Consider the following 14,709-nt stretch of genomic DNA (forward strand, 5'->3'; position numbering starts at 1 on the left):
TGAGGTCAGGTAAGGTCATCAGAAGAATGAGGACCAAGTGAGAGGGACCCTTAGTCGCCCACCTCTCGGACGTCCAACATTCCTTTCTTCTCAACAAGTCTGAGTGTGGACCACAGTGAGATGGGGATGAAGCCTTCTGAAGGAGGAAGAACACGGGAGGAGCCTAGGTTCAGGTAGCATCACATCACACAGACCTCAGGCTGTGCATCCCAACAGGATGGCTGTCAGGCTCTAGACTTGAGTGGGCCTCCACCAGACAGAGTACCGACCAGAGCCAGCCTGACTCTGTGCTAGAGTCTCACATTGACAACAAGTGAAGCCACCAGGAGCTGCAAACATTGAGTAGAAGCTGTAACTGCTCAGAGCTGGAGAGGCTGGAGAGGCCTGGGCACCTGAGGCTTCGGCGACTGAGTCAAAGGTGCAGCTCTCAGGTCTGAAAGCTACTTTTAATTCCTCCGGGATTTTACTGCATTAGCCAGTATCACCTCAGCATAGCAGATCTGAAATCTGGTCTTCCCGGTTTAGGTGGTTTGTGTCCTCCAGAGATGACATCATTAAACTGAATTCAAGGAGTTGGAGCAACTGTTGTGTTTGAACTAAAAATGAGTCCTCAGCTTCACAAGGACACACCCATGTCTTCTTTTGCCTCAAGTTTTCCAAATAGCACACCCAGCTGAACAGCTGAGCTCTACTGACCCATCTTCAAAGGCAAAGCAGTTGAGCCAGTGCCAGGAGCCCCTGCCAGCCCTGTGCAGATGCCAATACTCAGAGGCCAGACTCACCTGAGTCTCAGAGTGCACAGGGGTAAAGCACCAGGTGGGCGGACGCCTGAACAAGGTAGGAAGCCACTTATAAATGTGATGAAGGGACCAGGTGATAGAAAGCTGCCCCTGAAATCACAGGCCACTGAAAGCGATCCCTGAGCCCACAGGGAGAGCAAAGCAAGTGTAGAGAGTGATATAGTCAAATGCAGATCTAAAGTAAATATAGTAATATTTCTATGCGTAGCTGAGAGTGTAAACCTTGTAACTGAGTTGCTATTTATATCTTCTCAAGAACATGCAACACTTCACAGTAGAAAACTAGAAACTGGGGTGGGGGTGGTGCTGGCTGTCCAGGAAGGGACAGGAGAGAAGTTCTGGGCAGTCAGTACACTTCACACCCTGACTGAAGCATAGGTCACAAAGGATTACATGCACGTCAAAACTCACGGGATGAACAACACAATTAAGATGTCTGCATTTCGTTCTAGAAATTTCACCTCAGGTGACAGGAAGTGCTCAGTCATGAAAAGCAAGGATTCCGCACTTACAGCTTATGTGGAAATATAGTTTTTAAAACAGACAGCACTGGCATGATGGTGCATGCTTGTAACCTTAGCATGCATGAGGCTAAACTAGGAAGGCTGTCATGAGTTCAAGGTCCATCTAAGTCGTGAGCGCCATACATGGAAAGGCCCCGAATCCCAGCCATTTTCCAAAGCTCAGCTCTGGGCTCACTGTCTCCCACTGCTCTCTAAGCACCCACAATGCAGGGGCTCTAATCCGAAACAGATAGGGAAATGCCACTGAGACAGAGCGTAAGGATGTCTATGAGGTCTAAAACTGTATGACCTGACTGTTGGGGGTTGGAGCAAGAGGCTGGAGTAAAGGGTTCTGCCCTCGGAGGTCTGAAACGCTAGAGGTCCCCAGGCTTCTTGGCAATCCATCAATGGCTCTATCAAGCAGACCTGTAGCCTGTAATCCCCCACCCCCATCATTATTAAAACTGTCTGTAAGAGCCGGGGGGAGGGGGAGGGGGGACGGATCACAGGGTAAAGTGCCTACTGTGCAGACATGAGGACCTGAGTCTGATCTCTAGAACCCACATAAAAAGCGGAGCAAGGTTTGTGATCCCAGCCCTGGAGAATGGAGAGACAAGAACCCCTGAGTCTCTCTGGCCAGACAGTATAGCTGAAAATAACATGGAAGGACACCGACTGTGACATCAGAGGTTGACCTCTGGCCTTCACATGCACACGTGCACCCACGCACAGCACGAAGCTCTAGTTCTCTTCTGTAAGACACTCCAAATAGCTGCGGCTCCTTCACGATTTTTTTTTCTTATTTTTTTCTAGCTTTACATTTCCCAGAAAGGATGGTTAGATTTGGTTTTTAGCTGAGGCTGGCAGAGACCAGAGATTGCAAGGAAAACTGGTCTGAGGGCTGCTGCAGGAAGGTGGAGCCTCCGTGTGTCCCACCCCCTCCTCAGCCTGACACACACACACACACACACACACACACACACACACACACACACGCATACCGTGGCCTAAGCTTTGCCTCCATGATGCAGTCAGTACAAGGTGAGCCCAGCCTCTCCCCACCTGCCAGCCTCAGTGTTCCCTCACTGACTCAACATCCCCTGTGCCCCAGGCTTATTCTAGAAAGAACCAGGAGCTGCGGTGCCAAGCTAAAAGGATGGATTTAGAAAGCGCCACTGAGCCAGACGCACAACAGCCACCAGACATCGCCCGGATTTAACTGCCCTAAAATTAGTTGCAAAGCAGTTACGGGGACTGAGTGATTGCGTCAGAGCCCCTGGCTGGCCAGCTGCCAGCATGAAACACACCCACCGCTTTCTCGAGCAGGGAAACAATATTTTGGCACACAGCCAGTTTCAGAGCCTGTCAAATGCAAGCTTCGCTGTTAACGTTTTCTAATTCAGTGACAAGGTGGACAGAGTCTATCCGGGCTGCATCTGCGAGGGTGTTATTTTCTTTGTTGAAAGCATTTATTCTTCGGGTGAGTAGAGAACTGTGGATGAATCCTTTTAAATATTTAAATGCCTGGAATTTATTTAGGGCTTCACATTCAGCTGGCTTCAACAAAGATTATGCAAATGTAGCAAAGGAGAAATGAGAAACAAGACCGTCCCCCTTACAGTTCTGTTAATCTTGGCAGAGATTTTTTCAGAGCTGAAGAAATGGCCTCTGAAGGACCAGCAACTTCCAGGCTGGGCTGCTATGACACCGGCACCCCAGCATCCCTGATTGAGAAACGCAGCTCAACACTAGCCCTTGGCACCCCACTCTCAGGGACAGTAGCTGCCTCCACCACTCTCCTGTGCCCCCACCTTCCTTCAGCCCTCCCTCTTTTCTTCCTTCTCTTCAATTCATCTCTCCTCCCATGACACAATGAGAAGCTGCCTTGACATAAGGCAGCTACAGTGTTCAGGACAAGACAGAGCACCACAGTTGGACCCAAGGGACCCAGGTTTGAAACATTAAAAGTGCACAAGATCCAGGAAGAGCACACTTTTCATTAAACCACTGCGTTTTTAATAGGAAACAAATCCCACTGGCCTTGAGGAATTCCCAGGGAGGAGCTGAAGACGCAACTCAGTTGTTAACGAGACTGTCACGTAAGCATGAGACCTGAGTTGAGCCCTGTCACCCCTGCACACACAAAGTAAACCTTCCTAGTGCAGTGTGCTTGTGATCCCAGAGTAGGGCTTGTGGTGACAGGTTAAGTCCCTGGAGACCTCTGGTACTTGGGGAAGGCTGTCCTCTGGCCTCCTCAGGCATACGCACGCACGCACGCACTGAGGAAGAGCAGGAAGGCTCGCACAAAGCTGTCTGGAATTGGCCTTGGTTCTGGCCCAGCACTCCATCTCTTTATGTCAAGCACAGCAGTCTCTTTCATTCCTACTCATCAGAACTTTCAAAACAGAAGTCAGACCTGTGATTCACAGAGAAGGCCTTAGAATGGACCTTAAATAAGACCTGGTAGTCAACTGGATGCCCCTACTATTTAGCTGCCATGGCTGACCCTTCAGGCCCCTCTGCTCTGCGGGGTATGAACAGAAGATTGCTGTGAGGTTATAATTGCAGCTGAAGGCAGGGGATGTGGCTCCTGGATGCAGTGCTCGCCTCACGTGCAGGAAGCCCTGGGCTCCAGCTGCACTGTACTGCGTAGACTTGGCATAGCGGAGCATGTTTGTAACCCCAGCATTCAGGAGGTGGCGGCAGGAGGATTGGAAGTTGAAGGCTGCAGGAGTTCGAGATCAACCTGGACTATATGAGGCTGCATCTCAAAAGCAAACGTTGGAGTTACGCAGTGCGTTACGCAGTGCCTGTCATACCTAAGTCATTAGTGATATTCCAATGCGCCTCTGCTCGTCTTCAATGAAAGACAGTAAGCCAGGGGGTGTGGCCTGTAACGTGCAGACCAACGTCTCACACATCACCATTCCTAGAAAGAGCTTTAAGGGTTGATCAGGCAAGGACAACAGAGTGCTAGAAACTCAGAATTCATTTCCCTCCAGGAATCTGTATCAAGAAGCCCAAGCCAAGGCTTCCAAGAGAACTTGGCCTTCCCCTCAGCCTCACAGGGCTGGGCCCAGCCTGGGAGACCAAACTGATACTGGGAAAGGGAAAGGCAGCCCGGCAGCCCAGCAGCTCAAAGGAGGTCTCCCAGGTTGGGCAGAGCCCTGCTAACCCCTCTTCAGGAACTCCTGCCTTCTGCAGCTGCAGTCAGCCACACCTACAAAGCTCAGTGGCAGCCACTTCCTGTGAACCTGAGAAAGAAAGAAAGAAAGAAAGAAAGAAAGAAAGAAAGAAAGAAAGAAAGAAAGAAAGAGAGAAAGAAAGAAAGGCTGCTCAGGGTGACTCACAACGGAATCCATAACTTACTTCAACAAAAATCAAACCCACAACTACAATCATTTAACCACAATGGTCAGGAACCACTCTTGTGGCACAGACTTCTGAAGCCCAGGGAGCACAGTAGGGAGGTCCCTGCCACAGGATAAAGATGCTCTAGGGAGGAGACAGGGGAGGCGAGTGCCTGCAGCCCCTTAGGAGAGCTGCAGGCTGGAGCTGCACCCTGCTGAGGATGAGAAGGGCCTTCTTAGGGGAAGCACAGCAGGTAGCTAGACCCACCTTTCTGTGGCTGCCATGCTGCTACCTGTACTTGTTCCTATGACCAAATACCCGATAAGAAACAACTTAGGGAGGATGCTCTGACCCAGTTTGAGGCTACAGTCCATCATGGTGGTAGGAAAACGCAATGGCTTGCTTGCATGTCTGTGGGCTCAGGAAACAGGAGCTCAGGCTGGTACTGATGGCCAACTGTTAACTGTGGAAAATGAGGGCAGTTGGGCATGTAAAACCTTACACACACCCGGTGATCTGCTGTGCAGGTTGCCACAGACTTCTGAGAGGATGGAAGGCCCTGCCCATGTCAGCAGCACACTGCTGCCTTCTCCGTGCTCTGTGGCATGTTTTCAGTTTGGTACTGTGGAACTGTGGATTCAAGTGGTTTGGAATAGCTTATTACCATGGTTAGAGCCATAAGGCCAGGTCCCAGTAACCTACTTCAGGCCCCATTTCTTTCTTTTTTTTTTTTTTTTTTTTGGTTCTTTTTTTCGGAGCTGGGGACCAAACCCAGGGCCTTGCGCTCAGGCCCCATTTCTTAAAGGTTCTCAAAGCATCTGGGGGCCAAGTAATCCAACATGAGCCTATGGGGACACTTCACATAACAGGGAAACACGGCACCTCCTTGATGAGCTAGGGACAGTGTGTGCCACCATTCAGTCCCTTCCTGTCACACAGAATTCAACTGTGAGGCTGCACTCACTCTTCACATGCTTCTGACGAATATCTGCATGGACAGGTGACATGTCACATCCCTCCGTATTCTGTGCAGGAGGCAGGAGGCAGGTGTGATGGTGTGAGGCTTTCCCTGCAGCCAAAATAAACCTGAGCCCCTCACCCACACCAACACCCAACCAAGGCATCTACAAGTAGTTCCAGGGACCAGGAGAAAGGCCACCAGGAAAGACAACAGATACACACAGATACAATGGATAAACAGAGCCCATCGAGAGTGGAGTAGCCTGGGCTCCTGGAAACCCTGTTTCCACCAGCAGAGCATTCCATGGGGGAGGATGAGGAGCTGTGGTGTAGGAGAAAACACTTCTACTTCTATCACCTCAAGAACAGCTTTCTTAAAGTTCATACTTTTGCTCGTATTTTATGATGGCCATGGCATCTTGGCATGAGAAAGCACATAAGCAGATCTAAGACACAGTGCGCGCAAGTGTGCATACACTTTATTTTAGGTTTTGAGGCAGAGTCTTACTATGTAGCCCTGGATGGCCTGAAATGTGTCGTGTAGACTAGGCCGGCCATGAACTCACAGAAATTCAACAGTTCCTGCCTCTCTTGGTGCTGAGGTTAAAGGCAAGACCCAGGATGCCCAGCAACATGTATGTATACATACAGACACATGTATTCATACATGTGTATGCACATACATAGGCATTCAGAGAGATGTACAGTGGAAAGAGCCTGCAGATCCTTCTACAAAACAGCCATTGTTCATTGGATTAAGGCATTAAACACTTGAAACAGTAGTATTTCACCAGATGAGTGCCCAAACTGTAATTCCTAAACCCTTGTTAGACCGTTCAACTCAAAAAGGACACAATCCAGCTACTCCGGAGCCACACGAACCCCATGGCTCCACAGGAATCAGATTTAAAACACACCCCGGAGCACAGAGAAGGCAAAACTGTGCTGGTGATATGGGCATCAGACACTGCACACCTCCCGGTCTGTGGAAACATGCACAACAGGTATGCACGATGTTTTACACGCCCAAGAGCCCACGTGCATAAGGGTGCCGTGCCCATGTTCCGTGGAAACAACTTCAAACACGAGCTCTTTGCTCCGGTCCTCAGTGTAGGTTACTGTGCTGCCGCTTCCCGTGATGCCAGCCCTGAGGCACCAGAGTGAAATCCAGGCTGGCCTAAGGAGACACTGGCTCCAAAGCACCCCACAGCAAAGGTGCAACTGGACACACAGTGTCCACCTGTCTGCACTCACTCATCTAACTGGCAAGGGCCTTACCTGGGTGAGTCTGTGAGGTCAATCCCAGGGCATTAGCTGGGTAGGGAAGACCTGCCGTGGGCGTGGGTGGCGGCATCCCATGGACTAGGGCCAGGACGGAATACGAGGGAAACAGGTGAAGACTGTTCCACATTGGGCCCCCTCCTCTCTTGGCTTCCTGCCTGCTATGATGTGAGCTGCTAGGTCATGCCTCCTGCCACGGCAGCTGATGCCTCAGAAACCACAGCCTTAGCCATGGAAAGCTAACTAACTCACTTACCTAGGACTTCTGACTTCACCACAAATAAGAGGAGGTGGCACACGCCAAGTGGGAAACATGTGGACAGGGTTCCAGATGCCCGTATGACTGAAGGAGGACAGCACACAAGGAAGGGGTGAGAGCTGTAATGATTAGTGCTCTAGTGAGATCTAGACTCTTGTCGCCCAAGAGACAAGCCTCTGGGCACGCCTGAGTTTCTAGCTTGGTGTTAACGAAGTGGGTCTTCACACTCACCCTAAATGTGAGCAGTGCTATCCCGTGGCTGGGATTTCCACACTACATAAAAAGAAAGCAGGCTGAACGCCAGCCTGCTCTCTTTCTGACTAAATACAATGTGACCAGCGGCCTCACACCCCTGCTAAGCCTTTCCACCATGCTCACTGTGAACCCAAATAACAACCCCCCTTCTCAAGCTGCTTTCATTACAGCAACAATCAATGTAACTGGCTGTGCACCAGACCGGGGAAACACGGGCTCTTCCCTAACTGCAAGGGACACAGGACCATGCGAATCTGAGGGCAAGAGCAAGGGTCCCACACTTTCTGTTGAGTCCTTAGAAAGCCACAGGTCCCCTAACACGTCAGAGCCAGTCAGTCATTAAGTATACATTTCCTAATCACTAACTACAGGCAAAGCAGGTCTAACTAGGGACACACTAAAGCACAGACTCACTTCTGACTTAGAAAAACTCAGTCAGCAGAACTTGTAAAGCAAGTTAGGTGCCGTCTTTCATAATAACCCGTGAGAAGGGGAAAGAGACTCAGCCAGTTCCAAAAATCAAGCACTTAGCATGCACTAGTGCTTGGCTATAAGATCTTGATCCCTCGGACCCCCCCAAATGGGAGCCCCTCTGGCTAAGAATCACACTGGGTGCCCACAGAATTTATCAATCCCACCAAGGGTGCAGGAAGCAGTATAGAGGGTCAGCTATGGTGCATTCAGCATTTTCTTTCCTTAAATGAAGGAAGGGGAGGTGTGCATGTATGTCCCATGCGTGAAGCAGAGAATGCCTTTGAGGAGTTAGCTCTTTCCTTCCACCACGTGGGTCCAGGGTTCAAACTCAGGAGTCAGACTTGGTGGCCAGTGTGTTTACCCAGCCCAGCCTGAGGCGGCACTCCTTTAAGGTGTTAACAGAACCAATTCCGAAACAGAGGAACTAATAACAGTGACTGTTGCAGGTTCTGGACTAAGGGACTCTCACCAAGACAGCAGCAGGCCAGCCACAGATGGGGAAAGCAAGCAGGACAAGGCCCTCGGAGCTCCCTGTTCCTCCTCTGTGTGCTCAATGTCAGCCAGGAGCTCTGCTCACGGGGCCCCACTTTGACAGCTTTGAGGCAGGGATGAATGGCTCTCTAGAGCTCTGGTTCACAACCTGTGGGTCGTGACCCCTTTGGAGTCACATATCAGCTATTTATGATTCCTAACAGTAGCAAAATTACAGTTATGAAATAGCCACAAAAATAACTTTGCAGTTGGGCATTAGCACACCACGAGGAACTGTATTAAAGGGTGTCAGAGAAGGCTGAGAGTCACTGCTCTAGAGAATTTGTTCTGAAGGCCCCAGAAACAGTAAAGTTACAATGACAAGGTAGCATAGGCTATACGTGTATTCTATACGTTCTATATATTCTATAGAAACTTCCTTATGTCAGGCCTGGTGGTGCAGCTACTCAAAAAGCTGAGGTAAGACTAACCTAGGCTAGTAAAGGAGTTTAAGGTCAGCCTGGGCAACTTAGTCTGAAAATAAAACCAGAAAAAAGCAAGGCAGGTAATGGCTCACTGGTAGAACACCTGTCTAGCATGTATAAAACCAGAGTTCGAGTCTCAAGCATTGCAAATAAAAATTAAAACCTTTTGAGTGCTGAACCCATCAAAAAATAGTGTTCGATCCCTACTCCCACAGGCCCAGCTGAGTGACTACAGGAAGGCCCCCTTTGGAAGTTGTCCAGAGGCTATCGGGAATGAGCTCAGTCAACTTGCCTGGTTGTGCTAAGGCCACAGGTTCAGTTCTCAGTGCAGTCAGAAACCATGTGGTAGGATCTAGGCACCAGAGAACCTTGGGGAAAGCAGGCTGTGCTCGCTAAACCTTCTGCCCAGTGACAGCCTCATTGTCCTGTGAAATAAAGGAAAAGGTGTGTGGGGGTGGTCAGATGAGATGTGAGGTCACTTTGCTAAATGTTCTCTCCAGCTAATCTCTGTCTCTCTCACACACACACTCACATACATAATCACATGTACACACACATACTCTCACACACATGTACACACACCCTCACACACATGCACACATACTTACACACTCACATGCACACATTCACACACATGCACCCACATATACATACTCTCACACACATGCACACACACACCCTCACACACACATACTTACATACACACTCATACGCATGTGCATGCGCACACATCTTTTCTCCTATTATTTTCTTCTTCTCTTTTGTTGTTTGGAGATGGGGCCCCAACTCTGTAGTCCAGACTACCCTCAGACTTCCAGCAATCCTCGTGTCTCAGCTTCCTTAGTGCTGGGATCACGAGTAAGGGCTACCACATCCAGTTCTATGTTATCTTGATTAAATGCACGATAATAGTTAATAAGTAATATTTAAATAATATGGTTAGGGTAGCAAAGTCAAATGCATAAATCTAACCTCCTTAAAAGTCTGCTTTTATGTTGTTTTTCTGTGAGCCAGGGTCCTATGGAGCCCAGGCTACTCGCTGAGGATGGCTTTGAACTTCTGGTCTTCCTGCCTCTGCTCCCCAGTGCTGGGATCATCAGAGTACACCACCACATACGGCTTGGTTCTGTTTTCTAAATTTTGCAGATGAATGATACGTGGTACACATGAAGCTATTCATGCTCTGCTGAAGTCCTTTCTGGAAAAGAGATGCTGGCATGACAATTATACTTGGCTCACAGCCTGACTTGCTGCCCATGACTCAGTTTCTGCCCAACACTGCACAGGAACCAGGTCTCAGGAGCAGCTTACACCACAGTGGCTCTGGCAGGAGAACAGCTGCAGATCTGAGCTGCAGACCCCAGCCACTGTTGTCGCTCTGTACTCAGGGTCAGAGACCAGCAAACCAATTTACCCCTGAAGTTGGGAGACATTTGAATTCCAGATGCATGGTTACCACCCCTTTAAAAGGGTCATAGCTAAATGCGATTGGCAGAGAAAAGCAATTCCTGAGTCACCGATTTCAAAGGTAAACCTAGCAACTATAAATCCATATAAGGAGGTTCACGATACACAAACTTACAATACATGGAATCTAGCAGAACTCGTAATCACGGGAAGTATAAACCATTCTGGCCAGAGAGACATTTTTATTGCTCTAATACATGTATTTTAAACAATAAAGAAACAAAAGGGACTGGTAAGATGGCTCAGTAGGTAAAGGCACTGGCTGCCAACCCTGAGTTCAGTCCCAGGAGCCCTCATGATGAAAGGAGAGAATTGACTTCTATAAGTTGCCCTCTGACCTACACATACACCATGCCATGCACACAGACAGACAGACAAACAGACAGACAGACACACACACACACACACACACACACACACTAAATAATAAAAAATGAAATGAAAAAAAGAGAGAAAGAAACTGATAGTTTTGGAGTCAAAAGGAAATGTGCTCTATACTTTATCCAAACTCACCTGCAAACTAGAGAATGACTCCTCAAGGTTCTCGCCCCTTCTCCTCACCCATAAAGGAAATGCCTATGTACGCACAGGAAGAGAATCTAGGCCTCAGGTCTTTGTATTCTGCAAGGCTTGACTTCACATTTCATTCAAGTAAACAATCATAGTCCAAGTTTTCTTAAAATTCATTGTCTTTGTAAAGACACATATCTGAAACTCCCTCCACAAAGAGATCAGAAGTTTAAAGAATCAATTCCAGGTTTCCTAAAGCTGGAGTTAACAAGTACTGCTGGGGCAAAGGGTGAGGGCAGACCCATGTAAACAGAAGCACAGTTGCGAGGTCTGTGCACAGCATGGGCGAGCCAGTTTCAATTACCAGATAATAACGATTTGTACTAACACCTCCTCAATTTCAGAAATAGATCTAAGTGTCTAACCAACTGTCCCTTTTCTGTCAGGTGAAGAGGATTCCCCAAGCTCTGAAAAGGTGACTAAGCTCAGGTATCAAAGAGCCCAGGCAAAATCAGATTGGGGGAGGGAGATTGCACCTTCCAAATGTATATTCCATACTAAGATGATAATTCCACTAGTGAGGCTAAAAGTTGGCGTTACAGAGTACTAAAGCAAATGCTCTTGACAAAAGCCTAATGTTTTACAATAACAAAATCATGTTCTAAAAAATACATACTCAAGCCAGACAGTGCAATTCTCAGCCCAACTCTCAGCCTGCACTCCCAGGCGGAAGCTCCACCCCCACATCCTAACTGGATACTGTGTCACACTCTCTCCATCCTCCAGAGCAAATGTCTACCGGGCTTCTTATGCAAGTTCACCTCACCCCATCTATAGGTAGCACGTGGGTACTGAGGAAAAGTCTTCCCAGTTTCCTTACGTTTCCCAGACATCTACCCAGTCGGGGCTTTTTCCCCTTCAGCTTTTTATGAATACACTTTAATTTAGAACATACAAATTTAACATGTCATATTTTAAGCCAGGCAAGCCACAAGAAATAACTATAAAGGCCAATTCCAATTTCTTTAGCTAATAAGTCTGCCTACTAGGGCAAGACTCGGGCTAGCTGTGAGGTTAACTTGTACAGCAAAAGTACTGAATAAGAACTGGGGCGTGGCAGAGCACACCTGTCATCCAAGCCACTCATGAGGCAGGGAGGACCACAAGTTCAAAGCCTGTTTGAGCTACCCTGTGAGGTCAGCCTCAGCAGCTTAGTGAGACTTCTTTCAAAATAATAAAAAGTGGCTGACTGTTTTGAAATAACAATAAACGAGGCTGGAAATGTAGCTTAGTGGTAGGGTGCTTGTCTACCAAACACCCAAGCCTCTAGGTTTACGTCCCAGATCCGACCCCCTCCAAAACAAAACAAAAACAAAAAAAAAACAAAAATCAAAAAAACAAAACAAGCAAACAAACAAACAAAAAATGTACTTAACCCAGAACATAAAACCTGCTGGGGCCACTGGATCAGTTAACTAGAGGGGCTAGTTTGATGACTAGACTGTACTAGTCATTAAAGAGCAGTGCTGGGAAAAGACGAACCAGCTCTCACCAGGGGAGAAGGAAATGCAGAGGTCTGTGACACAATCCTCAGTATGACTCAGGCAGACGCACAGGGCTACAGATCTTTCCTCAAACGCCGCTGGTCAACCCTTAGGCATGAACAGCCCTGCACAAGCCCAAAATTGAAGATAGACTGTTCCCCCCACCCCTCACCCCCCCTACCCGTATTAGATCCCATCTCTGCCTGTTCCGGAAACCTCTAAACTAACCCCAGCCAGCGATTAACAGCCCGCAGAAATCCATGCGACCTGTAATCACCAAACCCACCCGAGAACTCGACATCCTCCAAAGAAGTCAACGCGCGATGCAGAGCGGAGTAAAATGCAGCTCGCTCACGTTCATCTTTAGAGACCAAAGCCCACTTTCCATATTCGGGGAAAAAATTAAAAAAATAACCAGTTTAAGCCTTACAGGGTTGAGTAGTATGTCTCAAACAGTGCAGCAGTTTGGGATAGTTTCTTCCTTTCGTTCCAATTTGTTAAGACGTTAAATAAATAAATATAAATCCCAGCCTAGGCTGCAGACGCAGGAAACTCAGTCGGGCAGCGGATTAAATGCCCGTCATAAGAAAGCCATCTAGTGTTAAAGTTTAGAAGTGAAACCGCAGACAAAAGGAACATTTCTGGGACTATTTTGAAGTTACTGGGAAAACCAATGAGAATAATCAAGACCCCCCGTTTTCTGCGGGTGACTTGGGTTTCGGGGTGTTTTTCACTCTGCCCTTTCCCCCCTCGCTGCTTGGCCTTCTTTCTTAGAGCCAGCCACCCTTGCGCAGACCGAGTCAACTCTGAGCAGGATCCAAAGCGCCTAAGACCTGTTTTGAACAAAATCAGGTATCGCCGAGCCCCAATTCCTGAGGGCGCACTTGCTGTCCGTTCGCCCGCTCTGACGTTGGCCGGGGCTGAATTAATGTAGCCGAAGCCGGTTAATGACGACAAACGTCTCCCCGAGGGGTGACGCCAAGTTGTCCTCTGCTCTCGCTCTCGGGGAGACGAGCCGAAATTGATTCCTCGGGATACTGCGACCAGGCTCAAATGAACGTGCGGGCGCTGCCGGTCGCTCCCGGACCGCGGTCCTCACCCGCGGAGACGCGAGCCCGCGCGTACAAAGGAGCGGGAGCCCCGGGGGAGCGGCCCGCAAGTTGCGCGCAGCCCGGCAGGTCCGGTCCCCGCGCCCTGCGCACCGCGCCATCGGACGCACCCCGCACCCCTCCCCCGGGCACGCACCTCGGAGCGGCGGTCCTCTGGGCCCCGCCAGGGCCGGCGCGCAGAAGCCAGGGCCTCGCCGCCCGCCGCCGTCCCGCGCTACCCATTGGCGCACTCCCCGCGCGGCCGCTGCGCCCGCGGCTCGAGCTGTCGCCAGGCGCCGCGCTGCGTCCTCGGCCGCCCGGCTCCGTCTGCAGCCGGCTCCCGCCGCCGCCGCCCGCCCCGGCACCGCCCCCACGCGCTCCGCCCCCGCCCATTGGCCGGTGCCCCGACAGGCCCCACCCCGAGCGCGCCGCCCCCTTTCATTGGCCGGTGCCCGGACGGTCCCCGCCCCTAGAGCTCCGCCCACGCCCATTGGCCAGTCGGACAAGCCCCGCCCCGGGCGCTCCGCCCACGCCCACTGGCGCGCCTCCTGGCCAGACTCGCCCCTCGCCGTCGGGCGCGCGCGAGCGTCCTCGGGGGAGCGGTTCTCCCGGTCGCAGTGAGCGCGAGCCCTGAGCTTACAGGGGCAGGCGACCGGCTTCGGAGTGCTCGCAACCCGGGGCTCCCTCGGAGCGACCAATGCTCTTCGGGTGTGGACTCTCAGCCCTACAATGCTTGCACCATATCCGGACCCCTGAGAGTCGCCAAGCCTGGTGAAGCCTGGGGGACGCGCTTGACGCAAAAGTGCAAGCCACAGTTGCGCGGGCCGGGGAACCTGTGCCCAGAGCCAGTCCACGCCTGCTCTCGGTGTTCCGGCCCTGTCTATCCCCGCCGGGAGCCTCACCTGCGGCCCGCTGCAGAAGACCTGCGTTGGGCTCTGTTCTGACCTGCATCCGCACAGGCGGGAGGAGCAGTAAATAAGGCCAGAGCCAGTGGCAGGATTTTCCGAGCCGGCTTCACCTTGCGTCCCCAGAGTCCTGATCCGGTTTGTTTGGGACTTTGAACTCCTCCCTGGGAGAGATAAATGTTAATAATGTTATCTCTCCTTCCCCTTCGCCGTGCTTCCTACTACGGGCACACACCCTGATGAAGTTTAAACAGTGGGCCCCCACCCAAGCGGTATTTCTCCCGGTGCACATTGTCCAATTTCTTATGTATTATTTTATAATACCGGAACAACGCGTAGGAATGGGCCTGGTAAAA

General features: G+C 50.3%; 1 protein-coding gene across 5 annotated transcripts in view; it reads right to left on the reverse strand.

Moving 5' to 3' along the window:
* The window catches only part of Sipa1l2 (signal-induced proliferation-associated 1 like 2), a 150,677-nt gene extending 136,880 nt beyond the window's left edge, over window positions 1–13,797 (reverse strand). For 4 of the 5 annotated variants that reach the window (XM_008772639.3, XM_039097901.2, XM_008772638.3 and 1 more), the window contains exon 1: window positions 13,606–13,797. The gene's annotated coding sequence lies outside the window, so the exon portion shown is untranslated. The remainder of the gene's footprint in view (window positions 1–13,605) is intronic. The other variant, NM_001009704.2, reaches the window with a different exon arrangement.
* Between the last annotated feature and the right edge of the window lie 912 nt (window positions 13,798–14,709).

Source organism: Rattus norvegicus, chromosome 19, assembly GCF_036323735.1.
Source record: "Rattus norvegicus strain BN/NHsdMcwi chromosome 19, GRCr8, whole genome shotgun sequence".
Lineage (NCBI taxonomy): Eukaryota > Metazoa > Chordata > Mammalia > Rodentia > Muridae > Rattus > Rattus norvegicus.